Source organism: Panthera onca, chromosome A2, assembly GCF_046562875.1.
Source record: "Panthera onca isolate mPanOnc1 chromosome A2, mPanOnc1 haplotype 2, whole genome shotgun sequence".
NCBI classification, from domain to species: Eukaryota; Metazoa; Chordata; class Mammalia; order Carnivora; family Felidae; genus Panthera; species Panthera onca.
This window is the reverse complement of record NC_138340.1, coordinates 123,555,174-123,581,677: the sequence shown is the minus strand read 5'-3', so window position 1 is coordinate 123,581,677 and position 26,504 is coordinate 123,555,174. Positions and strand designations below refer to the sequence as shown.

At 40.8% G+C, this 26,504-nt stretch overlaps 1 protein-coding gene across 3 annotated transcripts in view; it reads left to right on the top strand.

The window, feature by feature from the left end:
- The window catches only part of LOC144614862 (retinitis pigmentosa 9 protein-like), a 42,268-nt gene extending 27,003 nt beyond the window's left edge, over positions 1-15,265 (top strand). For 2 of the 3 annotated variants that reach the window (XR_014137309.1, XR_014137310.1), the window contains one exon: positions 5,385-6,616. The gene's annotated coding sequence lies outside the window, so the exon portion shown is untranslated. Of the gene's footprint in view, positions 1-5,384; positions 6,617-10,313 lie in introns of those variants that run through there. The other variant, XR_013553096.2, reaches the window with a different exon arrangement.
- Positions 15,266-26,504: the final 11,239 nt, after the last annotated feature.

Sequence of the window (26,504 nt, the reverse complement as noted above, 5' to 3'; positions counted from 1 at the left end):
CTACTACTTTAGCCCATTCTGCTTAGACCTACCTTCTCAACTCAACATAGGTCTCCCCTCTGGCCGGCTGGTCTCAAGCTCAATCCCTGAAACACACTTGACCTGCTCTGGCTGCCCATTTGATAAGCTCAATGCTGCTGTCTCCATTCCCACTTCAAACCACAGTCCCCAAATTTGTATCACAATTCACTGCCTCCACATGGACTGCCCATTCTCAGCAACCACCTACCTCAATGTCCATCTCTCCTTTGCTCTCTCAACCCCACTGTCCTTTAAGACCAACCAGCTCTCCATCATCTGCTACAGCTCTTTATTTCAAATTACATTACAATTTCCTGGAATGCAGGACCTCAGACTTGGGATCTCTGCCAATCCTGCACACATGGGCATCTATAATTGTTTAAGAACATACTTTCAAAATGGAGAAATACTATTGATGTACGGCTGCCTTTGCCTCCAGGATGCAGTATGGAACCACCACAGACAACCAAATAGGATCAGCCCATTAGTCACTTACATTCCCATGACTTGTGAGAGGCTGTCTTAGACTCCAGTCCCTTCTGCATGGCCATCATACGTTCCCTTTGGATCCTGCCATCCTGTCCTGTCACTTCATACACCATAGGGATGCTCTCATATTCAACATGCTTTAACCTGTCCTTATTTCTGGTGGGCCAGACGATAAGTTGAGGAGGGAGAGACCACTCAGGTGGCATCCTGATTATCCTGCTGGCATTGCAATAAATCCTTCTTTTTGAGGAATTCATAGGGTCTGGTGGACTAACTTCTTCAAAGAGGCATTCTACCTCATACATTTCACCTTCAACTTCCTCTTCCAACTCACAGTCTTCTGAATCCTCGGGAAGAACAGTGTTCAAGGCAGCATTTTCTTCAACAAATACACTGTGTTACCACTTGAGAAGTTGCTCAGGGTTTTCTGCTTTCTGCCTTTCACAGTCTTTTTAATTTTGGCACACTTTTTGAAGTTCTCATGATACTCCTCAATCTCATCATTTATGGTCATTTTTTCTTCATTTGTGTTCAATTTCCTATTCCTGATTGACTTTCTCTGTGATCCCTTAGTTTTGTAGTCTGGTCATGACTCATCTTTGGAAAGCATTTGCTCAGGGGATTGCTCCAGCTCTGCATCCTGCCACCGGCTCATATCACACTGAATGCCTCCATCAGCCTGGTTGAACTTGGCCAGCGAGATAGGAGGAGGGACATAATTCTCAGGGTAGCTGTTGCTCTGTATCACTTCAACTTCATTCATGTTCACAGGGAAGCCATGGCCCCCACTACCATTGTCTAGCATGCTTTCCTCAATGCGAAGGGGACTCTGGGATTGGACTGTAGGCTCAGGTCCTCAATGGCTTTATTGCTGGAGCAGACCGGCCTTTCCTGCTGGAGCTTATTGCCATCTCCAGAAGACAGGCACAGATTTGAGTTCAGGGTATCCTGGATTCTATCTCTGTCTTTTGCCTCATCTGGAGAAGATAGGAATTGGGGAGCAGCTGCATAGCTTTTTTCTTTACCCAAGTTCATATTCATGATGGAGCCCAACTTTACCACATCATCATGTCTTACATCATGACACTGCTCCAACCAGACAGTGCTTTCTTCATCTTTACATGTAATGCCCTCTGTACCCTCATGAGGGAAAGTTCTATTTTCCCAAGAACTCTGTGAAATCCTATTGTCCTGCACCATCTTCTCTGGCATGGCTTTACCATAAGCTAGGTCATACAAACGCATAGTTTCCTTCAAAGTCTTCAAGAACTGCGTTACAAGGGATCCTTTGCTCTGTTCTAGCCTCATTTTCTCTTTCTCAGATGCATAGCTTCCTTGAGGTGATGTCCTATACAGGCTGTTATTAGAAGGGCTCTTACCGTGTAGCTCCCTCTTTTGGGCAACAGAAGACAAAACGCCATCTGTTTCTTCAGGAATGTCGTCCATTTCTATGTCAATATTAGAAGTAGGGATACTGGTCACCATATCACCTTCTGAGTGGGTGTCTTGTTTCTGAGTCATGTTCTCAGCCTGCTGAGGTTCAGTCTGAGTCTCTCTCGTTTTCTTTTTCTTTCCATAGCCACTACAGTGCTGGAAATGTACTGTGTTATAAAACATAGGTCGTCGGTTAAGTGTAGTGGGCAATGGTGACTGAGGAACAAGGAAGCCAGGATACTCACTGAGTACCACTGAATATGGAAAATGCAGACTTCCATTTCTGAAACCTGGAAAGAGAATACAGTAGTCACTCTGTCTCCTGCAGCTGGTCCCAACATTCAGCCAGTACACAGCCAAGTGGCCACACCAAGTGTTAAAATATGGCATTTCTTCCATGCTAGTTGGTAGCTAATGGCCCCCCACTTTCTCCCCTCAGGATTCAACAAGTGAAAGGGCAATGACCAGAACAGTGGGGCCTCCAGCACCCTCCTTCACTACAAGAGCAGGCATCTGTTCTGACTGGTTGCCAGACCATCAGATAACATATCATGAATCACCCCTACTTAGTAGTGGTGGTTTTTCAAAGAGACCAAGCACCCACTAAGCATAATTCCGGATTGTTGTGGCTGAAGAAAGAATAATTATGTCAGCTCTTATAGAGCAAAGGAGAACAAAAGTCCTTTGTATGTACAAGCCTTTCTAAACCTGTTCATTCAGCACTATTCATTCACACATACACACATCTTCCCCCATTTTCCACTCTTTAGGGGTAAACAGTGCAGTGGTGCCAGGAATGACAGACACATTTCTCTCATACAAATTCATTTAAGGAAAGGCATTTGCTTTTGCAAAACAGATGTATACGATTAACAAAGTTAAGATAAAACCTCTACTTAGTATATAAAAGCAGTAATTATACTCAGATCAGTGTTTATGAGGCAGTTTACTCAATATAGTGAAGTTGATCTTATGAACTCAATTTCACTGTTTGAGACTGCATCAAAATGCCTGTCGGACCTGGCCTGATGTATTTATACATACAAGCTCATGGGTTTCTTTCTGTATTGAAAGTAAACAGATAAGTCTCACGTTGGGAGTTCAACACTGTCTATAGAGGTTAGAAGCCAACAGAATGAAGTTCATGACTCAGATAACTTCCTACCATATGTTGTACCATATCATACAGTGGAACAAAATACCATAATAGCAGATCTCTGCCAGTAGAATCTACTACAGGACCCTATTCAGCCACTTACTGCAAAAACATAGGTGTTAAAGTTTTGTCACTCACTAATCAAAATCCATGGCTACTCTTTGTAATACCTTCCCTCTTCTACCATGCGAAGGACTTTGAAGTCCTCTCCTATGTTTTTACCTCAGTAACTACTAGTAACTTCCTTTACCCATCCCTCTGACATTCACAGGTCTGTAGTCCATACTACCTCCAGAATTATCTTTTTCTTTTCTTAAGTAATCTCTACACCCAACTGTAGAGATTACCCAACTGTGGGGCATGGGGCTCAAACTCATGACCCTGAGCATCAAGAGTCAGATGCTCCACCAACTGAGCCAGCCAGGTGCCCCCAGAATTTTATTTCTGACTCAACTGTGACCCCTCCTCACTCCAGACACAGTATTTGAAGGGCTTATCACTGCCATTCAGGAAATGAGGAACAATGACCCCATTCTTTAGGGTACCATAAAGGCCCTTATTATCTGATTTGTATCTGTATCATCTCCCTGTCCCACTAAGCCTGTAGGCTCTAGCCATATGTGGATTCCCCACAGGCCAACTTCTCTTCACTTTACTGGAAATCCCTCCTTCCCTACTTCTTCCAACTGCTACCAAAATCTTTTGTGTGTGTGTGTGTGTGTGTGTGTGTGTGTGTGTGTGTACAGATACATCTGTATCTGTATACAGCTGTATGTGTGTGTATAATATATATACATATATATATATACATATACATGCATACATATATATACATATATATACATACATATATATATATTATACACACATATGTATCTGTATACATATATATATACACACACACATTTTAAATAGGCTTCACACCCAGTACAAAGCCCAGTGCAGGACCTGAACTCACATCCTTGAGATTAAGACCTGAACTGAAATCAAGAGTCGATGTTTAACTGAGCCACCCAGGTGCCCTAAAACATTTCTTTCTTTTTTTTTTTTTTTTTTAACTTTTTAAATGTTTATTTATTTTTGAGAGAGAGAGATGAGTGGGAGAGGGGGCAGAGAGAGAGAGAGAGAGAGGGAGACACAGAATCCTTAGCAGGCTCCAGGCTCTGAGATGTCAGCACAGAGCCTGATGTAGGGCTCGAACCCACAAACTGTGAGATCATGACCTGAGCCAAAGTCAGACACTTAACCGACTGAGCCACCCATGCCCACTTGCTTTTTTTTTCTTAAAAATTTTTTAATGTTTATTTATTTTTGAGAGAGAAAGACAGAGAGAGAGGGCGCACGCGTGAGCTGGGGAGGGGCAGAGAGAGATACACACACACACAGAATCCAAAGCAGGCTCCAGGCTCTGAGCTGTCAGCACAGAGCCTGATGTGGGACTTGAACTCATGAACCATGAGATCATGACCTGAGCCAAAGTCAGATGCTTAACCCGCTGAGCCACCCAGGTGCCCCAACCTTTTGTTTTTTAAATGGAAATCTTGCCACTTGTGATAACAGATGGACCTTGAGGGCTTTTCCTAAGAGAAGTCAGTTCAATAAAGGAAGTCAAATGCCATATCATCTCACCTACATGTAAAATCTAGAAAAGATGAACTCAGAAACAGTAGAATGGTGGTTGCCAGGGGCTGGGTGGTGGGAGAAATGGGGAGATGTTGGCCAATGTCAAAAGAAAACTAATTCATCTTATTATACAAAGGAGGGAATGGATGCAAACAGAACTTAATATTGAATCAAAATCAGCCTATTTATAAAAGCATGAATTTGTCCCTCTATTTCAATTGCACACCTATGAGTACTGCATGTCTAATTAATATTAAAAGCTGGTAGAGTTTGATTCTGGATATGTAAGAAGTTTGGAAGTCATTTACTCCACACAAAGTAAAAAGGTGAACTGAAAAAATCAAGAATTCTTCCCAGACCCTTCATAGCAGTAGGTTATAGGCAAAGTGCTACCCCAGTGTTGGAGAGATATGTGAATGCAGATAAGTGCAACTTAGAGGGGTATAAACCCAAGAGATAAAAATTCCATGGGAATTAGTAGTGGGACAGGGAAGCCTGAACTATTGTTACTGACAAATTGCAGGCTCAAGGAGAACAAATCTGATTGTTAAAAACTTCAAGGGGATCCATTCATAGGGAATCCTCCCCCATCCCCTGCTGCCCTTTGCTTTTTTTGAATTTTATCTACAGTAGCTCAACCAGTTTCTTACATTAAATCTAGGAGAAAGATCCCACAGGAAGAGGAGAGAAGAGGAACCACTGTGACATACACAAGGAGAACTCCAGCCAACACTAACACCAGACCTCAGGACAAGCTAGTTGACCAGAGCCTAACTGATCAGGGTGTAAGCAAATACTTATCTCAAACCACCCTAACCACCCTTCCCTGCCCAATGGGAGAAGGCATAGTTCATAGTCCAAAGGCACAATCTCACTAAAAGACTGAGACCTAAAATCACAGTCCTTCTATAACCATAGCACCATGGTCCCTGTCCTACCTCCACAACTTACCATGTCACTAAAAGCCTATTTAGAGCACTTCCTTTTATGCAGTACAGAATGCCTGGCAATTAATAAAACATTACAAGACACCCTAAAAGGCAAAAACTGTATTGTCTACAAAAAAAAAAAAATTCACTTTAAATATGAAGACAGGAATGGAAAAAGATGTACCGTGTTAATACTAATCAAAAGAAAGGGGACAAGCTGTATTTCTTTCAGACAGAGCAGACTTCAGACCAAGGAAAGTGATCAGGGATAAAGAGTGGCATTACATGAAACATCAATTCTTCACTGAAACGTAACAATCCCTCCCTAAAGTGCATGCCCTTAACAGAGGGTGAAACTATGTGAGGCCAAAAGTGATAGAAATACATGGAGAAATAGAATGACCCACTATTACCACTAGGAGATTTTAATACTCCTGTATCAGAATAGGACAGATGTGGCAGGTGTACAAAATCAGTAAGGACAGCTGAACTCAACAGTACGCTTAACCAACTGGAAATAATGGACATCCACAGACTTCTTTATTCAACAGAATACACATCTCACACCCACATGGAGCACTCACCAAGACAGTACATACTGTGGGCCATAAAAAAACACTTTTACAAATTAAAAAGTATATTAATCATACAGTGTCTGCTCTTAGCCTACAACTGAATATAGAAAACAAGGATAGCTGTAAAATCACCTAATACTTTGAGATTAAATACTAAGTAACACTGAGTCAATGAAGAAATCTCAGGAGAAATTTAAAGATTTTGAGCTAGGGGTGCCGAGTGAGTCAGTCAGTTAAGCGTCCAACTCTTGGTCTCACCTCAGGTCTTGATCTCAGGGTCATGAGTGGCACTGGCACTGGGCTCTGTGATAAGCACAAAGCCTACTCAAAAAAAAAAAAAAAAAAAAAAAAAGGATTTTTGAACTAAATGAAATAGAACTTGTCAAAATTTGTTGGATGACATGGAAGTAATGATTAGAGGGAAATTTACAAAATTGAAAAGATTTGAAAATCAATTATATAGTCTCTATCTCAGAAACTAGAAAATAAAGAGCAAATTAAATTCAAAGAATAAGAAAATAAAAGTTAAAGCAGAATTAATGAAATTGACAACAGAATCAATAAAAAAATAAAATAAAAAAGCTGGTTCATTGAAAAGATCAATAAAGTTGATAAACCACCAGCCAGCTCACTGAGTGAAAAAGGGGAAGACACAAATGACTAGTATCAGAAATGAAAGAGGGTGCCACTTCAGATCCCATGGACATTAAAAAGATGGAAGGAATACTATGAACTCTATTACCACAGCTTTCATAACCTACACAAAATGGACCAATTCCTTGAAAGACAGAGTTTGCTAGACTCATACAAGTAGAAATGGACATCTACATAGACCTATATCTATTAAAGAAAAAAATCAACTGATAACCTTCTAGAACAAAAAGTACAGGCCCAGAAGGGCCCATTGAAGACTACCAAACACTTAAGAAGTTACCAACAGATCAATAGGATAGACTGGAGAGCCCACACCCAGACCTGTGTAATTAACCGATGTTTGACAAAGGAGCAAAGACAAAACAATGGAGCAAAGATGGTCTTTTCAATGAACCATCCTGGAACAACTGAACATACACGTGCAAAAAGTGATTCTAGAAAAAGACCTTAAACACCCTTCACAAAAATTAACTTAAAATGGACCACAAACCTCAATGTAAAATGCAGAAACTATAAGACCTAGAAGATAACAGAAAACCTGTATGTCCTTAAGTATAGTGATGACTTCTTATACAAAATACTAGTGGCATATATGATGCATGCAAGAAAGAACTGAAAGCTGACTTCATTAAAATTTAAAACTCTGCAAAAGATACTGATATTGTCAACTGAGTGAAAAGTCACAGACTGTGAGAAAATACTGATAAAGGACAGTTACCCAAAATATACAAAGAACCCTTAAAACATTAAGAAAATAACCCAATTAGGGGGTGCCTGGGTGGCTCAGCCAGTTAAACATCCATCTGACTCTTGATTTTGGCTCATCTCATGATCTTGTGGTTCATGAATTCAAGCCCCACATCAGGCTCTGTGCTGACAGTGTGGAGCCTGCTTGGGATTCTCTCCCCCACCCTGTCTGCCCCTCCCCTGCTCATGCTGCCTCTGTCTCTCTCAAAATAAATTAAAAAAAAAATAAAAATAAAAAAAAGAAAGAAAAAAGAAAAGAACCTGATTAAAAAAGAGGCTTCAGACCTTAACAGACATCTCACCAAAGAAAATACACAGATTAAACTTCCTAAATATACATATGAAAACATGCTTCACATCATCTGTCATCAAGGAAATGCAAATGTGTTTAATACACAATTTTATCCAGCTATTTGACAAGTTCTAATACATTCCTCTCATTTCCTACTTAACTAACTTTATCCAAAAATGATGTAAATTATCTTCAGTGAATCTATAGTCAACATTTATCTTTCCATACTGGCATCCATTCGTCTCTTGGCAATAGGCCCTTCAAGCTCCTTTGAAAATGGAGAGACCTTCTATGTCCAAATGGAATATGACTGGCTTATACACCTTCAACATGGGGCATATAACCTAGACTGATTAAGGAGACTGGTCCATATTCCTGGCTTGGTAAGTAGAACAAGGAGGGCATGTGACAAAGCCAGACCACTGACAGTGAGCTTTGGAACTCATTGAATCTACTGGAAGAGTGGGCTCTTCTCTGAGACCCCTAGCCATAAAATCATTACAGGCCTAGGAATGCTGTAACCATCTTTGCCACTTTGAAATGGCTAAGTATGAGATTAATACAGAGAAAGTCAAAACCTAGAAATAAAGGGAAATAAGTACTAATATGGATTATGTCTTTTGATTCCCTATTTAGCCAACCTGAAGTGGCTTCTTTCTTGCCGTTCTAGGTTACACAAGACAGTAATTCCTAAAATCTCTGAGTTTGATTGCAATTAAAACAAACAAGCAAATAAGCAAGATAAATCTGAGTCCTACTTCCAGTACTCACCACTTTAATTCTAAATCACAACTCTTAGGACAAATATTTTAAACCTGAAGGTGAAGGGCGCCTGAGTGACTCAGTTGGTTAGGTGTCTGACTCTTGATTTTGGCTCAGGTCATGATGTCACAGTTTGCCAGATCAAGCCTGCCTCCGGCTCTGCACTGACAGCATGGAGTCTGCTTGGGATTCTCTCTCTGCCGCTGTACTGCTTGTATGGGCACTCTCTCTCAAACTTTAAATAAATAAACAAACCTGAAAGTGAATCACATGAACAAACTGCACAAGTATGGAATCTCAGCCTTTTAATTCAAAGAAAGTTTAAGGTACAATATGCATTTCTTTTAGGAATTTCCCACCCTCTGACCTCAAGAGTTTTCCTCATATAATTCCTTCATCTACCATTCCAAAATCACATTTCAACATCTGTATTAATTAGGGGATCACCAGAGAAATAGAGCTAACGGAATGCTTATATATAAAAATTTCTTTAAGCTCATGTGGAGGTACAAGTCCAAAATATGTCAAGTGGGCCGTCTTGCTGGAGACAGTGAGGAGCTGAAGTCCGTAGACCATATGCTGGCAGAATTCCTTATTGCTCAGACTACAGCTATAAAACGGCTGCCACCAGGAGCTCCTTGGACTAAAAATTCTACTCATGTGGGATCAGTGACTGATGAACTCAAAAGAAATCCTTATCACACCTAGTTTTCTCCTTGGAAAACAGTTGCATAAGATACACAACATGCTTCATCTACAACAGGGTACACAGAAGAATAGGTTTAACATTATCTTTGCTACTGGAGGTGTGAGAAGGGAGAATCACCCCATGGATTCTCCTGCACTGCCTAAAGCCCTCTTCCACCCCGTAATGCATGAAATCCTAGATGTCCACCTCCCAAACATTTAAGTTTTGCCATACTTCTCCCAGAGTACTTTTTTTTTACCTTACCATAATAGCTCTTAGAATCTTTAGGCCTTGTTAAAAAAAAATTATAGGGACTAGGAGCTCTAGGTCCCTCTACTAGACTAGTTTAATAAAATTTTGGTTTGACTCCTGTGTAACTCTGGGCAAGTCCCAGACTCCGAGCCTCAGTTCTCCCATTTGTGAAACAAAGACAGCAATAATACCTAGTCCATCAGGTTGTTGAGGTCAAATGAGAGAACCTACGTCCAGTATTTAGCAGAATAACCGGCATATAGCTAGAAGTCAAATGTTACCTATTAAAATGGGGAACTTCAAACACTGCCCCTATGTGCTGCCATAATCTCTTCTGTGTCAGGACAGAGTGAGGAAAGGGAGATCATGGATTCAAGTATCAGAAAACCTCAGGCGTTGCTTTAGGGGGTAGGGTCTCTAACCGCACTGAACTTCTTGGACTGCTTACCTGCCCCAGGAACAGAGAATGGATTATAGGTGGGACTCTGGCACCACGGACTCAGGTAAGGCTGCTGGCCCATGGCGTGCACATAAAAAAAGGGTCTGGCGTTACTGCCCTCGAAATGTGCGTTTTCTGAAGAGGCGTTCATGTCCTAGGCTGAAAGACAGGTGTTCATATTTAGGAAGGGGCAGTCGCACTCAAGTGTCATACACTACAGTTAACGGAGAAGTTCTCCTGTTTCCCTTCCAGAATTCCAAGTCTGGGTGGAAGGGTCCTCACCTCTTCTGGCTGGCCTGGGATCGCGGACACAGGGCTGCGCGGCGTTGGGGACCCGGGCAGCGTTGCCCACAAGCCCGGGCCGCATCTCGCACAAACAAGTCTCGGCTTCCCCAAGCAGCAGCAGCAGCAGCAGCAGCAGCAGCAGCAGCAGCAGCAGCACAGAGTGAAGACTGAGGCCAGGAGAGAACTTGCCGCAGCGCCTCGAACGTGACGGGCTGTGCCCAGGAGCTCCACTCCAGGGCCATCACTTAGGCCTGGCCTGCAGCGCCCTCGTCCTCAGCCTCTCGGGCGTGCCCACCGCGCCCCTTCCCCGGTCCGGAGGAGCCCATCCCGGGGGACCCAGCCTCTCTTTACCCACGACTCACACCCCACTCCCTGTCCTGCAAGTCAGTCGCCTCCACTCCCTCGGCACCCAACCCCACCACTCACCGTGTTCGGTACGCCCACCTGCTCTAAGCCAACCTCCACAACCCGGAACGTCTCTGACACCTGGGCCTTGGCTCCCACTTTTATGGGCTCCGCGCGCTGCGCGGGCCTCCCACAGATGGCTCACGCATGCGCCCTGGGCGAGGATCGGAGCCTGACTGCTCCTCCCAAGGACACCCGGAGAAGCCTTGGAGCAGTTTTCGGCACCATGCTCGCTCCGGCGCCTGGACGCCCTGGTGTTGGCGCTTCCAGAGGACGGGTCGGTTCCCTGTCCCACTCGCTCTCCCGAACTGTCCCTTCCATTTGAGTGTGTTCGGTGAAGACAGCTTGTCTCCCCTGCTCTGAGCCCCTGGTCTTCCTTCTTGGGCCTAACACCCCTGACACGAAGGAAGAGGAGCTGACGGAGGAGAAGGAGAGAGGAAGGAGGAGGCTAGCCTGGACCGTGGGGACCTGAAAGTAGGCGATTCATAAGGGAGGGGCGCTCCAGCCCCTACCGCTGCGGAGAGTAAAAGCAGGGGTGCAGAGGCTCTGGCAGTTAGGGCGCCATGGGTTGGGAGAGTGAGGAACAGAGGGCCTGGGGAAGTCGTCTGTGGGCTGGTACATGGGCAGTTGGAGAGAGAAGCTGGCACACACGGACTCCGCTTTTTTTGCATGGGAAAGAAAGGAAAGGCCTAGGATCGTAGTTAATGGGAGTCGTGGGGTTGTAAGGATTATTGTGAGTTTTTTGTTTTGTTTTTAAAGCGAGAGATTTAGGTATCTGTAAGGCCAGAATGGAGAGACAGGGAGATGTTACCTATAGTGGAGAGAGAAAGGATGTTAGGAGGCAGTTCTGAGGAAGCACAAGGTGAGGTTAGCTAAGCCTGGTTACAATGCTTTCCCTTGGACAGAAGAAAGTTACTGAGATAGGCGGGAAATGAAGTCTTTGAGGGCAGGAGTTTCGGTGCTTTAGCATGTGATGACCTTGATATTTTTCTTTTTCTAAAGTTTTTTATTTTGAGAGAGAGAGTGTGTGTGTGTGTATGAGGGAGCAGGAGAGGAGAGAGGGAGAGAGAGAATCCCAAGCAGGCTCCTTGCTGTCAGCACAGTGGGGCTCAGTCTCACAAAACTGTGAGATCATGACCTGAGCTGAAACCAAGAGTCTGGCACTTAATTGACTTAATATGGCAGAATAAAGACTTTAAGGGAACACTGAAAATTTGGGATGACTGTCTGCATTACCAGGTAAAGTTGTGTTTGAGCAGAAATACTGGTGCCTGAAACTGGATAAAGTTTTTTTTTGTTTTGTTTTGTTTTTTTCACATAGAGATGGAGGTATTCCAGGGCAGGTCTGGAAGCTCCTTGCTGTCACAAAGAACCCAGTCTCCTTTTGTTTTGCTCTGCCATCCTTACAATGGCTTCCATCTTCAAAATGCCACTCGTTCCAAGATGCTTGTTCCAGGCAGAAAGCAGGGGGTTGAGAAGGGAAAGGGTAAAAAAGAGCACAACAGGTACACAGCAGCTTCTCTTCTGTCATCAGTATTGCTTTTAAGGAGCTTTACTAGAAGACCTACCCAACTTCAGTTTATACCACAATGGCTTCCCATGGCTGAAATGAAGTTGTCTTTTAGCTAGGCATATTGCCACTTGCAATAAATTGAGATGCTATGACTAAGGAAGAGAATGGGTATTAATTGAGCTGACAACTAACAATGTCTGCCATACTGCTGCAGGGAAGGGAAAAAACAGTGTTCTACAAACATGCAAAAGGATTGCTGGTAGAGTTGAGGGCTGACCTGGAATGAGGATCAGTACTTTGCATTTTCCTTCATCTGTAGTAGTGTATCACTTGCTCAGTCATATTCAGTTGCTTGGGAGAGACCTTGAATGATTGCATGAATCCAAACCAAGGACTGTGGTTTTACAGAGCTTGTGGACAGAAGAGCAAGGGTTCAAGAAAGTTCAGTGTCATGGTGAGAAATTAATACATCATGACACATAATGTATACCCTGTACTTGCATGACTGTGAACATGAGTGCCTCCTTAAAGTTTTACCCTAGGTGCCTCACCCCACCCTACTTAGTGGCCTAGTATATAGTCAGGAAGAGAAAGGAAGTAATGTCAGAGGGGAGCTGATCAAATGGAGAAAAAATTAATGGAAATCTTTTACATGACAGGGAGTTGTAGTCAGAGAATGGACAGTTTAAATTTAGGATTTCAGAGTTGGAACTGTTGCTAATTATAACAAGGTCCATCCGGTGATCAAGTAGTGCTTTGCTCAGATGCTGTGTGGTGAGAGTCATTGGCACTGAGGAAGGAAAAGATCTTGGAAGCTGGAGTTTTGGATGACTCACCCCCTCCTTCATATCGTGGTCATGTAGAGGTTTCCTATGTCCTCAATGAATGTGGCACAGTGACCCACAAGGTGAAAGACAGAAGTATCAGAAGATGTTTGTATTTATAATTTTATAATATTTTTCTTAAAGATAACCCCCAAAATTTATAATAGTCAGTCCCCAGAAAACTGGGATTTTCCACAAGCTAGTGGCCATATCTCAGTGCTGGGGTGCATGAACAGTGAAAGAAAGAAGAACCTCCTTACGAGGGCTGCTCAGAATAGGAGTGTCCTTGGGAGGAAACAAAGTTCAGCAACTATTCAGAAATAGGTTGAGGGATATAGTGGGTTGTGTTCAGCCAAACAGGGCTTCCAAGTTACATAATCGAGAGGGTTCGTAGGTAGATCAGCAGGGAGCAGGATTGGAATGAGAGTGTTCCAGAAATGCCAGCTAATTGGAAGCTTTGGATTTGAGGCTGTGCTGGAAGATGTCACAGATGAAACTACCCAGTTTTCTACTACTTGGTCTGTAGTGGTACTATCTGGCTCATAGATTCCACTAGACCTCTAATATAAAAATGTTTTTGTGCCAACTGAGGCATTTTGTGTGGGGTGGGGTGTCTGAGGTTAGGTGGTGGTTGCTATTTTTATGTTAAGGTCCAGTTAGTGAACTCTGTGTTCTCTGCTCAGGATTCCAAATGGGTATTATTATCATTGTCTCTATTTTAAGATGACGACACCTGAGATTCAGGGAGGTTAAGTAATCTAACCATATATATGAAGTTTCAATCCTAAATTGGAAGGAGATTGGGCTAAGGTCTTTGGATTCCCAGGCCCAGTGCCTTTTCTATTGCTTGGGCGGTCCCTGTTACTCTCCTTTTGACAGTCTGACAGTCTCTGTCTCATTAAAGCAGCCTGATTTATACTTTCCCCTCAGTTGACACACTGGATTTTATATTGAAAATTTAAACACCAAGTGTAATAATAATAATAGTCTTGTTTTCCATACCTTGAGCTTCCTCTTTAACATATTGGTGAGCTATAAACACATCATGGATGCTCAGCCTTACTAGTGAATCTTCATTCACTCATTTCCTCCACAGATATTTGAGTACATACAAAGGGACCAGCACAACTGTAACCCTAAGGAAACAGCAGGGAAGAAAAAATTATAATTCCTAGGGAGTCTACATTCTTTTGGGATTTGCAGTGAGATGCCATTTATAACTATCAGATGGTGGGGGTGGGGGGGGGTGGGGGGTGGGAATGTAACCAGTTTGACAACACGAGAGTTAAGGAGGAAGAAGTGAAGTGGTAGGAACATGTATAGACTGCTGCTGGTGATACTTCAAATCACTTTGGAGAGCAAGTTGACAATATCAAAAAGTTGAAAAAGGGTTGGGGCGTCTGGGTGGCTCAGTTGGTTAAGCGTCCACCTTCAGCTTGGGTCATGATCTCATGGTTTGTGGGTTCAAGCCCTGCATCGGGCTCTGTGCTGACAGCTTGTTGCTTGGAGCCTGGAGCCTGCTTCGGATTCTGTGTCTCCCACTCTCTCTCTGCCCCTCCCCCACTTGTGCTCTGTCTGTCTCTCTCTCAAAAATAAATAAAATGTAAAAAAAAAAAACAACTTTTTTTTAAGTTGAAAAAGGGTCATACTCCATAACTAGCAATTGTACATCTAGAAATATTCTGGAAAAAAATTCTGCATATGATCCCAAGGAGCCATCTATTAAAACTGTTTGTTGCAAGGGTGCCTGGGTGCTCAGTCAGTTAAGTGTTGGACTGAGGTCATGATCTCACAGTTTATGAGTTCAAGCCCTGCAGTTGGGCTCTGTGCTGACAGTTCAGAGCCTGGACCTACTTCAGATTCTGGGTCTCCCTCTCTCTCTGCCCCTCCTCCCACTCATGCTCTCTCTCTCTCTCTCTCTCTCTCAAAATAAATAAATATTAAAAAAAAAATCTTGTTGCAGTAGCATTGCTTGTAACATAAAAGAATTGAAAACCAGGGGCGCCTGGGTGGAGCAGTTGGTTAAGCGTCCGACTTCAGCCAGGTCACGATCTCGCGGTCCGTGAGTTCGAGCCCCGGGTCAGGCTCTGGGCTGATGGCTCGGAGCCTGGAGCCTGTTTCCGATTCTGTGTCTCCCTCTCTCTCTGCCCCTCCCCCGTTCATGCTCTGTCTCTCTCTGTACCAAAATAAATAAAAAAAAAAAAAAGTTGAAAAAAAAAATTAAAAAAAAAAAAAAAAAAAAAAGAATTGAAAACCACCCAAATGTCCATGAAACAAGAGAATACATAAATTATGGTGTAGTACACAGGAGTTAAATAAATGAACTAGGATCACATCTGTCTCCATGGATAAATCTCCTTTTTTTTTTTTTTAAAGTTTATTTATTTTGAGAGAGACAGAGACAGCATGAGCAGGGAAGGGGGAGAGAGAGAGACAGAGAGGGAGAGAGAGAGAGAGAGAGAGAGAATCCCAAGCAGGCTCTGCACTGTCAGCACAAAGCCTGACTCTGGGCTTGAACTCATGAGATCATGACCTGAGCCCAAACCAAGAGTCAGACGCTTAACTGACTGAACCACCCAGGCACTCATCCATGGATAAACCTTAAGTACAAGTTTCCAATTTATAATTTCCTTTATAAATATCTTTTAGAGTTATAAATTTCCTTGCTATTGAAAGTTAGTTCTTTCATTTAAATTACATTCTAACTGTATTGGTGGTATATAGGAATACTATTGACTTTTTTTTTTTTTTTTTTTAATTGAGTATAGTTGACACAGTGTTAGTTTCAGGTGTAAAACCTAGTGATTTGACAAATTGTTTTTTTTCTTAATGTTTATTTTTAAGAGAGAAAGAGAGTGTGGGAGGGGCAGAGAGAGAGAGTGAGAGAAAGAATCCCAAGTAGGCTCTGCACTGACAGCAACAAGCCCGACATGGGGCTCAATCTGAGCTGAAATCAAGAGTCAGATGCTTAACTGACTGATCCACCCAGGCGTCCCTTGACAAACTTATACGTTCACCACAAGTTCACCACAAGTGTAACTACTATCTGTCCCATTATATTGCTGTACAATACCATTGTATTCCTTATGCTCTGTTTTTATTCCCGTGATTTACTCATTCCATAACTGAAGGGCTGTATTTCCCTCTCCCCTTCACCCATTTTGCCCAACCTCCTGCCCCTTCCTCTCTGGCAACCATCAGTTTGTGTTTATAGTTCTGATTCTGCTCTTTGTTTATTCTTTTTTTTCCTTAACATTCCATTTATTAGTGGAATCACATAGTATTTCTTTCTCAGTCTGATTTAGTCACTTAACATAATACCCTCTAAGCCCATCTACTGATATTTTTATTCCAGCAACTTTGCTGAACTCTCATTAGTTTCAATTTTTGGTAGATTTGACCAGATTTTTTATGTGGACACTTGAATCATCTACAAATAATGGCAGTTTTACTTCTTTCTTTTCAATGAATGTATTCTCACATTTGTCTTAATCTTCTAAGACCTTCAGCACAATATTCAATTTTAAAAACTGATAACAGGGGCACTTAGGTAGCTCAGTAAGTTAAGCGTCTGACTCTTGATCTTGGCCCATGATCTTACAGTTCATGAGTTCAATCCCCCAGTCAGGCTCTATGCTGACAGTGAGGAGCCTACTTGGGATACTCTATCTCTGTCTCTGTCTCTCTGTTTCTCTCTCTCTCTCTCTCTCTCTGCCCTTCTCTCTCTCTCTTTCTCTATCTCAAAGAAAACATAAATAATTAAATTTAAAAATATTAAAAAAAAAAAAAGACTGATAGCAAACACTTCTTCATTTCTAATGATTTGCCATAAAGAATTATTGTAGGTTATTTTCTAGATACCCTTTATCAAGTTAGGAGAGTCTCTTTTATTCCAAATTGGCTGAAAATTTTTAAGTTTTAAAATTTTGAATGAATGTTGAGTTTTAGCAAATGGGTTTTCCTGAATCTATTGAAATAATCATATTTTTTCTCTTTCCCCTTTCTAACAAAGTAGATTCCTTAATAGGTTTTTCTTTCATTAAACAATCTTTGTATTGCTGGGATACACCCAACTTAGGCTTGATATTTAAATATACATTGTAGGATTCCATTTGCTGGTATTTTACTTAGAATTTTTAATCTAAGATTGTAAATGGAATTGTTTTACAATTTTCAATTCTTACATTGTCTTTTATTGGTTTCAAGATATCCCAGCCTCACAAAATAAGTTAGATAACTTATCTTTTTTTGTTGTTGTTGTTTTCTAGAACAGTTCCTGTAAGAGAAGTATTATTTACCTATTCCTTGAAAGTTAGGTAGAACTTCTCTGAAAGAGTGTGTTGTGTATTTTGTTTTGTAGGTACACTTGACTACTGATGCAGTTTATCCAATGTTCATAGGTTTGTTTGTTTTTTTTTCCATTTCTTGATTTAGTTTTGATAGCTTGATTTTTTCAAGGAAATTGTCCTTTTTGTTCATGTTACCCAATTCTTAGGTATAAAATTTTTCATAATTTTTGATTTTTAAAAATGCTTGTGATATCTGTAAATATGTCCTCATTTTGGTCTTTTTTTTTTTTTTAAGTATCTTCTACTCACAATGTGGAACTCAAACTCACAACCCCAAGACTGAGAGTGGCATGTTCTACCAAATGAGCCAGCCAAGTGGCTCATCATTTTGATTCTTTTTTTTTTTTAAGTTTTTATCTATCTATCTATCTAATCTATCTATCTATCTATCTATCTATCTATCTATCTATCTATGTAATCTTTATACCCAACATGGGGCTTAAACCCACAACCCTAGATCAAGAGCCATATGCTCCACAGGGGCGCCTGGGTGGCTCAGTCGGTTAAGCATCTGACTTCAGCTCAGGTCACGATCTCGCGGTCCGTGAGTTCGAGCCCCACGTCGGGCTCTGGGCTGATGGCTCAGAGCCTGGAGCCTGCTTCCGATTCTGTGTCTCCCTCTCTCTCTGCCCCTCCCCTGTTCATGCTCTCTCTCTGTCCCAAAAATAAATAAACGTTAAAAAAAAAAATTAAAAAAAAAAAAGAGCCATATGCTCCATCAACTGAGCCAGCCAGGCACCCCTCATTTTGACACTTAATATTTCTCCTCTTCTGTATTTTTTCTTGATCATTGTGCTCAAAAATATATCTGTTTAATTAGTCTTTCAAAGAATCAGTCTTTTGTTGTTCCTCTCATATTTTCTGTGTAATAAATTACTCTTCTTTTATTCCCGTCCTTAAATATTTTTGTACTTCTCTGTTGTTTGCTTTTCTAACTTCTTGAGTTGTACATTTAACTAATTAATTTTCCATATCCATATCCACATATATGTTTATTTTTATTTTATTTTTATTTGAGAGAGAGAACACACACATGAGTGGGGAGGGGCAGAGAGAAAGGGAGGCAGAGAGAAAGAGAGAGAGAGAATCTCAAGCACGTCTCGCCTGTCATCGCGGAGCCTGATGGGGGGTTCGAATCCACAAATGGCAAGATCATGACCTGAGCCAAAATCAAGAGTTGGATGTTTAGGGGTGCCTGGGTGGCTCAGTCGGTTGAGCCTCCGACTTCGGCTCAGGTCATGATCTCATGGTTCGTGAGTTCGAGCCCCGCGTCGGGCTCTGTGCTGACAGCTCAGAGCCTGGGGCCTGCTTCTGATTCTGTGTCTCCCTCTCTCTCTGACCCTCCGCCGTTCATGGTCTGTCTGTCTCTGTCTCAAAGATAAATAAACATTAAAAAAAAAAAAATTAAAAAAAAAAAAAAAGAGTTGGATGTTTGACTGAGACCCCGAGGAGCCCCCCATATATATGTTAAAGCTATAAATGTCCTTTTAAATACTATAGTTGTATTTCACAAGTTTTTCCTTTTTTTTTTTTTTTTTTAAGAGAGATAGCATGAACTGTAGAGAGAGAAAGAATCTTAAGCAGGCTACATGCTCAGCCCAGAGCCAGATGGTGGCCTTGATCTCATGACCCTGAGATCATGACCTGAGCCAAAATCAAGGGTTGGACACTTAACTGACTGAGCCACCCAAGTGCTCCACATTTGACAAATTTATTTGCTAATTACTTTAGATGTTCTTTATTTATAAATACCCCTTAGATCAAATTTTGTTCTGTTCAAATTCTCTATACCCTTATTAATTTTTGGTCTACTTAATTAACTGAGTGACATGTGTTTGAAATCTCCCATTATGAGACAGACTTCTCACTAGCAGGGGAGCGAGTTACAAATATGGAAAGGGGGATTGAACCCAGTGGTGTTAGATTTGAGTTAGAGAGTCTACGGCCATACCACCCTGATGCACCTGATCTCGTCTGATCTTGGAAGCTAAGCAGGGTCAGGCCTTGTTAGTACTTGGATGGGAGATTTGAGTTAGAGATATTAGTGTGAACTCATGTTTTTCACATATATGTACATGGACAGATATAGATATAATGTATGTTCATGTATACATGTGTGTGTGTGTGTGGATATAATTACATATTTTTCTGAGAGAGACTAAAGCAACAATACCTCAGGACCAAGGAGCACAGCCCTCAGATCTTCTTTCCAAATATCATTCTCCACTAAAAGGAATCAGAACTTGGAGAAATGGTTGATTCTAGGACAGGCTAATCCAGAGAATTATAATTTACAGGAGTAGAAACTCAAGAGTAGCAACCTTTGTGGAAACCAGGACCAAGTAAGGAAATCTGAATTATAACTGACAAATTGCTGGAGCCTCAGGGTTGACACATCTGAGAACCAAGAACTCCAGGGAGACCCAGTCATTGGCAGGGCCCCCAACCTTTAGGCAGTTTTGCCTTCTGCAGGTCTACCAGCTTCCAGTAAGTATATATTAGAGAATAATTCCTAGGTGCTTTCTGCAAGGGAAAAGGAACGATTTTTATTTTATTTTTTATTTTTTTATTTTAAAAAATGTTATTTAAATTCTAGTTAGCTAACATATAGTGTAATATTGGTTTCAGGAGTAGAATGTAGTGATTCATCACTTACATATGATACTGAGTCCTCAACACAACAAGTGCACACCTTAATACCCAGCACCCATTTAGCCCATCTCCCTCCCACTTCCCCTCCATCAACCCTCAGTTTGTTCTCTACAGTTAAGAGTCTCTTATGGTTTGTTTCCCTCTCTTTTATTTTCCCTTCCCCTATGTTCATCTGTTTTGTTTCTTAAATTCCACATGTGAGTGAAACCATATAGTATTTGTCTTTCTCTGACTGACTTATTTTGCTTAGCATAATAAACTCTAGCTTCATCCATGTCATTGCAAATAACAAGCTTTTATTCTTTTTGATGGTTGAGTAATATTTCATCACACACACTCACCACATCTTTATTCATTCATCAGTTGATGGGCATTTGATTTCTTTCCATAATTTGGCTATTGTTGATAATTTTTCTGTAAACACTGGGATGCATATGCCCCTTTGAATTTGTATTTTTGTATCAAAAAGGAACCATTTTTAAGTATACCTGCTCATTTTGGGGTGTTTGTTTGTTTGTTTGGACAATGTCTTCCTTCAGGAGAAACTATCTAACCAGTGCCTAATCTGCTGGAGTTTTATCAGAGCTTATAGTATCCTTGGGAAGGAAAATTCCCAACTCCAGCATGTGCTAGCTGTCCTATACCACCTAAAGGTTGGGGGTAGGGGAGGTATGTGTAAGACAAAGAAGCATGTGTGAAGTTCACCAGTGTTACAGCCTCACTAGAAGACTTAGACCTAATCATAGGACAATAGAATTCTTCCCTACCCTCACATTTTACTACTGCATTGCTAGTGGCCTATTTATAGCAGTTCTTCACCCAGGACCCATGATGTACTTTACCCAGTACATTTTGTCCAACTATCAAGAAAAAATTATAAGACACACTAAAAGACATAAAACAGTTTGAAGAGACAGAACAAGAATCAAAATCTGAATCCTATATAGCAGAGATCTTGGAATTGCCAAACTGGGAGTTTAAAACAACTATGATTAATATTCTAAGGACTCTAATACATAAAGTAGACAGCATGCAAGAACAGATGGGTAACATAAGCAGAGAGATGAAATTCTTAAGACAGAAATGCTAGAGATAAAAAAAAAAAACATTAAAAAATGAAGAATGCCTTTGATGAACTCATTGGTAGACTGGACGGAGCTGAGGAAAGAATCTCTGAGCTTGAGGATGTAACAATAGAGATTTGAAAAAGTGAGAAGCAAAGAGAAGAAAGAATGAAGGGGCGCCTGGGTGGCTCAGTTGGTTAAGCATCCAACTTCGGCTCAGGTCATGATCTCATGGTCCATGAGTTCGAGTCCCATATTGGGCTCTGTGCTGACAGCTCAGAGCCTGGAGCTGCTTTAGATTCTGTGTCTTCTTCTCTCTCTGCCCCTCCCCTGCTTGTGTTCTGTCTTTCTCTCTCTAAAATAGATAAACATTAAAAAAAATTAAAAAAAAAAAAGTAAATGGATGGAGAAAGATGTACTGTGCTAACACAAATCAAAAGAAAGCAGGAGTAGCCATATTTATTTCAGATAGAGCAGACTTCAGAGCAAGAAAAAATGATCAGGGATAAAGAGGGGCATTACATAATGATAGAAAACAAACAATCCTTAACATATATGTGTGTAACAGCAAACTGTCAAACTGTGTAAGGCAAAAACTAATAGAACTGTGAGGAGAAATAGATGAATCCGCTATTATAATTGAAGACTTCAATACCCCTCTAAATATAGCAGGGAGAAAATCATAAGGACATAGATAAACTCAACAACATTCTCAATCCCTGAATAAAATGTTTAACTATATACTACTTTATTCAACAACAGCAGAATACACAGCCTTTCCAAGCTTACATGGAACATTACATAGATAGTGGTGAGAAACATGAAGCTTTCCCACTAATATCTGCTACAAAGCAAGGATATCCCCTTTCACCACCACTTTTCAATGTCATATTGGAAGTCCTCGCTAAGCAATAAAATGAATAAAGGAAATTAAAAGTATACTAAATTAGAAGAAACACAACTGTCTTTGCAGATGACGTGATCTGCCATGTAGAAAATATGAAAGAATGGACAAGAAAACTCCTGGAACTAGTAAGTGATTATAGCAAGGTTACAGGATACAAGGTTATTCTGTAAGAGTCAATCACTTTCACATTTACCGGCAATTTAAAAGTTCACTTTGGGGCACCTGGGTGGCTCAGTCAGTTGGACATCTGACTTTGGTTCAGGTCATGATCTTGCAGTCTATGAATTCAAGCCCTGTGTCGGGCTCTGTGATGACAGCTCGGAGCCTGGAGCCTGCTTCAGATTCTGTGTGTGTGTCTCTCTCTGCCCCTCCCCTGCTCTCTCTCTGTCTCAAAAATAAATAAAACATTTAAAATAAAATAAAATAAAAGTTCACTTTGAAATTAAACACACATTACTATTTATATGAACATCTTCCCAAAATGAAATACTTAGGTATAAATCTGACAAATTATGTACAAAACTATAAAACTCTAATGAAAAGCATCAAAGAACTAAATTAATGGAGAGATGTTCTATGTTTATGGATAAGAAGACTCAATATTGTCAAGATGTCAATTTTTTCTCTCAAACTTTATGTATAGAACCAGTGCAAGGCCAGTCAAAATCCCAGGAAATTATTGTGTCTACAAACTGGTTCTTAAGTTTATATGGAGAGGCAAAGACCCAGAATAGTCAACTGATGTTGAAGGAGAACAACAAAGTTAGAGAAGTGACATTGACTTACTCCAAGATTTACTATAAAGCTACAGCAACCAAGACACTGTGGTATTGACAAATGAATAAACAAAAAGATCAATGGAACAGAGATTCCACAAAAATACCTACACAAATACAGTTAACTGATGTTTGACAAAGGAGCAAAGACAATAAAGTGAAGCAAAGATATGGTCCTGGAACAACTAGACATCTACATGCAAAAAAAAAGTGAATCTAGACACAGACTTTAGACCCTTCACAAACACTAAGTTAAAATCAATCTCAGACCTGAATGTAAAATGCAAACACTACAAAACTCCTAGAAGATCAGGGCTCCTGGGAAGCTCAGTTGGTTTAAGTGTCTGACTCTTGATTTTTGGCTCAGGTCATGATCTCACAGTTCTTGGGTTCGAGCCCTGAGTCAGCCTCTGTGCTGATGTCGAAGAGCCTGCTTGGGATTCTCTTTCCCTCTCTCTGCCCCTCCCACACATGCTCACTCTATCTCAAAATAAATAAACAAGAAAAAAAAAAACCTCCTAGAAGATAACACAAGACGGTATGGTGATGACTTTTTAGATGCCACACCAATGACACAATCCATATAAGAAAGAATTGATAAGCTTGACTTCATTAAAATTAAAAACTCTGTGAAAGACACAATCAAGTGAATGAAAAGACAACCACAGACTGGGGGAAACATTTGCAAAAGATATATCTGGTAACAGACTGTTACCAAAAGATACAAAGAACTCTTAACACTAAGAAAACAAACACCCCAATTAAAAAATAGTTTACAGGGGTGCCTGGGTAGCTCAGTTGGTTAAGTGTCTGACTCTTGGTTTTGACTCAGGTCATGATCTCAAAGTTTGCCAGCTCAAGCCCCGCATCAGGCTCCTCTCTGACAGTGCAGATCCTGCTTGGGATTCTTTCTCTCCTCTCTCTCTACTTCTCCCCTGCTTGTGCTGTCTCTCTCTCTCTCTCTCTCTCTCTCTCTCTCTCTCTCAATAAATAAACTCAAAAAAATAGTCTATAGACCTTAACAAATACCCCACCAAAGAAGATATACAGAAGGCAAATAAATGTAAAAATATGCTATACATCATTGTCATTAGGGAATTGCAAATTAAAAGAACGTGATACCACTATATACTTATTAGAATGGCTAAAAGCCTGAACACTGACCACACCAAAGCTTGGAGAGGATGTGGAGTAACAGGAATTCTCATTCATTCCTGCTGGGAATGCAAAATGGTATGCCTGCTTTGGAAGAAACTGTGACAATTTCTTATAAAACTAAACGTACTCCTAGCATACGATCCAGTCAAATTAAAAATGCACATTTTTGGGGCACCTGGGTGGCTCAGTTGATTAAGCATCTGACTTCGGCTCAGGTCATGATCTCATGGTCTGTGAGTTCGAGCCCCGTGTCGGGCTCTGTGCTGACAGCTCAGAGCCTGGATCCTGCTTCGGATTCTGTGTCTCCCTCTCTCTCTGCCCCTCATCTGCTCATGCTCTCTCTCTCTCTCTCTCTCTCTCTCTCTCTCTCTCACACACACACACACACACACACAAAATAAATAAATATTAAAAAAATTTTTTAAATGCACATTTTCTCTCTGCCATAGTAACAATTTTGCTAAGTAAAGTACTAAGGACTTTCACAAGTTTTAGAATTAGAATATTCTAGAATTAGAATTAGAATAGAATATTAGAATATTCCTTTGAGGGGCGCCTGGGTGGCTCAGTCGGTTAAGCGGCCGACTTCGGCTCAGGTCATGATCTCACGGTCCGTGAGTTCGAGCCCCGCGTCGGGCTCTGTGCTAACAGCTCAGAGCCTGGAGCCTGTTTCATATTCTGTGTCTCCCTCTCTCTGATCCTCCCCCATTCATGCTCTGTCTCTCTCTGTCTCAAAAATAAATAAACGTTAAAAAAAATTTTTTTTAAAAAGAATATTCCTTTGAAGCTAGGAAGAATTAAACTTAAGACAAAGTAGTACTTTACCAAGTCATCTCATTTTAATTGCGTGATAAACCTAGGAAGTAGGTACTATTATTTTTCCCATTCTATAGATGAGGAAACTGAGGCTTGAGTAGGTTATATAATTTGCCTCAGGTCACAGATCTAGTAAGTGACAAAGGCCTTTTTTCAATGTTTTCTTTTTGTTTTGTTTTTAACTTTTTTGGGGTAAAAATACATAACATGAAATTTGTCATTTGAACCACGTGAAGCATACAATCCAGTAGCATGAGGTACATTCACAATGTGGCACATCCACTGCCACTCTCCATATCCAGAACTTTTTATTAATCAGATCAGAATCTCTGTGTCCATTAAATAAGAACCTCACTCTTTCCTCCCCCCAGCGCTTGACAACCACCATTCTGCTTTTGTGTCTCTAAGAATTTGACTGCTCCATGTAGCTCATGTAAGTGGGGTTGTATAATGTTTGCCCTTTTGTGTCTATTATTTCACTGAGCATGATGTCTTCAAGCTTCTCCCATATTGTAGCATGTGTCAGAGTTTCTTTTTCCAGGCTGAATAATATTCTATTCTATTGCAATAATATTCCAGTGGTATATGTATGAATAATATTCTAATGTACACATGACATTTCATTCATCCATCAATGGACATTTGTTTCTACCTCTTGGCTCTTGCGAATAATTCTGTTATGTATGTACATGAGTGTACAAATATCTGCTTGAGTCCCTGCTTTCAGTTCTTTTGGGTATATACCTGGGAATGGAATTGATGTAATCATACGGTAATTTTATATTTAACATGTGGAAAGTAACATAACTTTAACAACTGTAACTTATTAAATGACAGTGTGCTAGGCACTTTGTATTGTCTTAAATTCTTATACAATCTTAAGGTATAGTATGCACAAGTTTTATATGAAGAAATAGGTTCAGAGAGGCTAAATAAGTTGCCGAGATCATGTAGCTACTGAACGGCAGATTGAGAATAGAATCCAGTCCAGTGCTCTTCCTGAAGTACACTCTCATTGACTGCATTGGTCTCATGGTTTGATTATGTTTGTGGCAGACATTGTTGGTGGTCTTACCAATGGGCTCATCCACTTATTCCTTGCTAAGAGAACTATCATTTGGTCCAGATAAAGAAAAGCAATGTACTCAGAGAAGGTGGAATTTTGCCCCTTCTGCTTCAACCCATGACTGGAAACCAATTATGGCAATCTGATTTTCCTGCCAAGAAGATGTAAGAGGAACTTTGCTGAACATTTTGGGAAATATTTTTATTGATAACCCAAGAGAAGGGAAAAGAAATATCACCTTCTTTTATTTCCTGTTCATACTACTTAAACCATGTTGCTGACATACTGGTAGTTCCTAATGTTTGAAGTGATCAAGGAAGCGATTGGCTAGGAGGAAAGAAAACAGAGTGGTTAATAGCATAGACTCTGGAGCCAGACAGCCTAGATTTTAATCCTAACTCTGTCAATTTATTACTAGTATAATCTAGAGTGAGTTAATTAATCTCTTTGCACCTCAGTCACTTCAACTGTAGAGACAATAACAGCAAATTCATATAGTTGTTGTGAGGACTAAATGAGTTAATATATATACAGTGTCTGCCACAAAGTAAGTACTCACCCACCAAGTGTTAGCTATTGTTTTGTCGTTGTTGTTGTTGCTGCTGTTGTTGTTGTTGTTGTTGTTGTT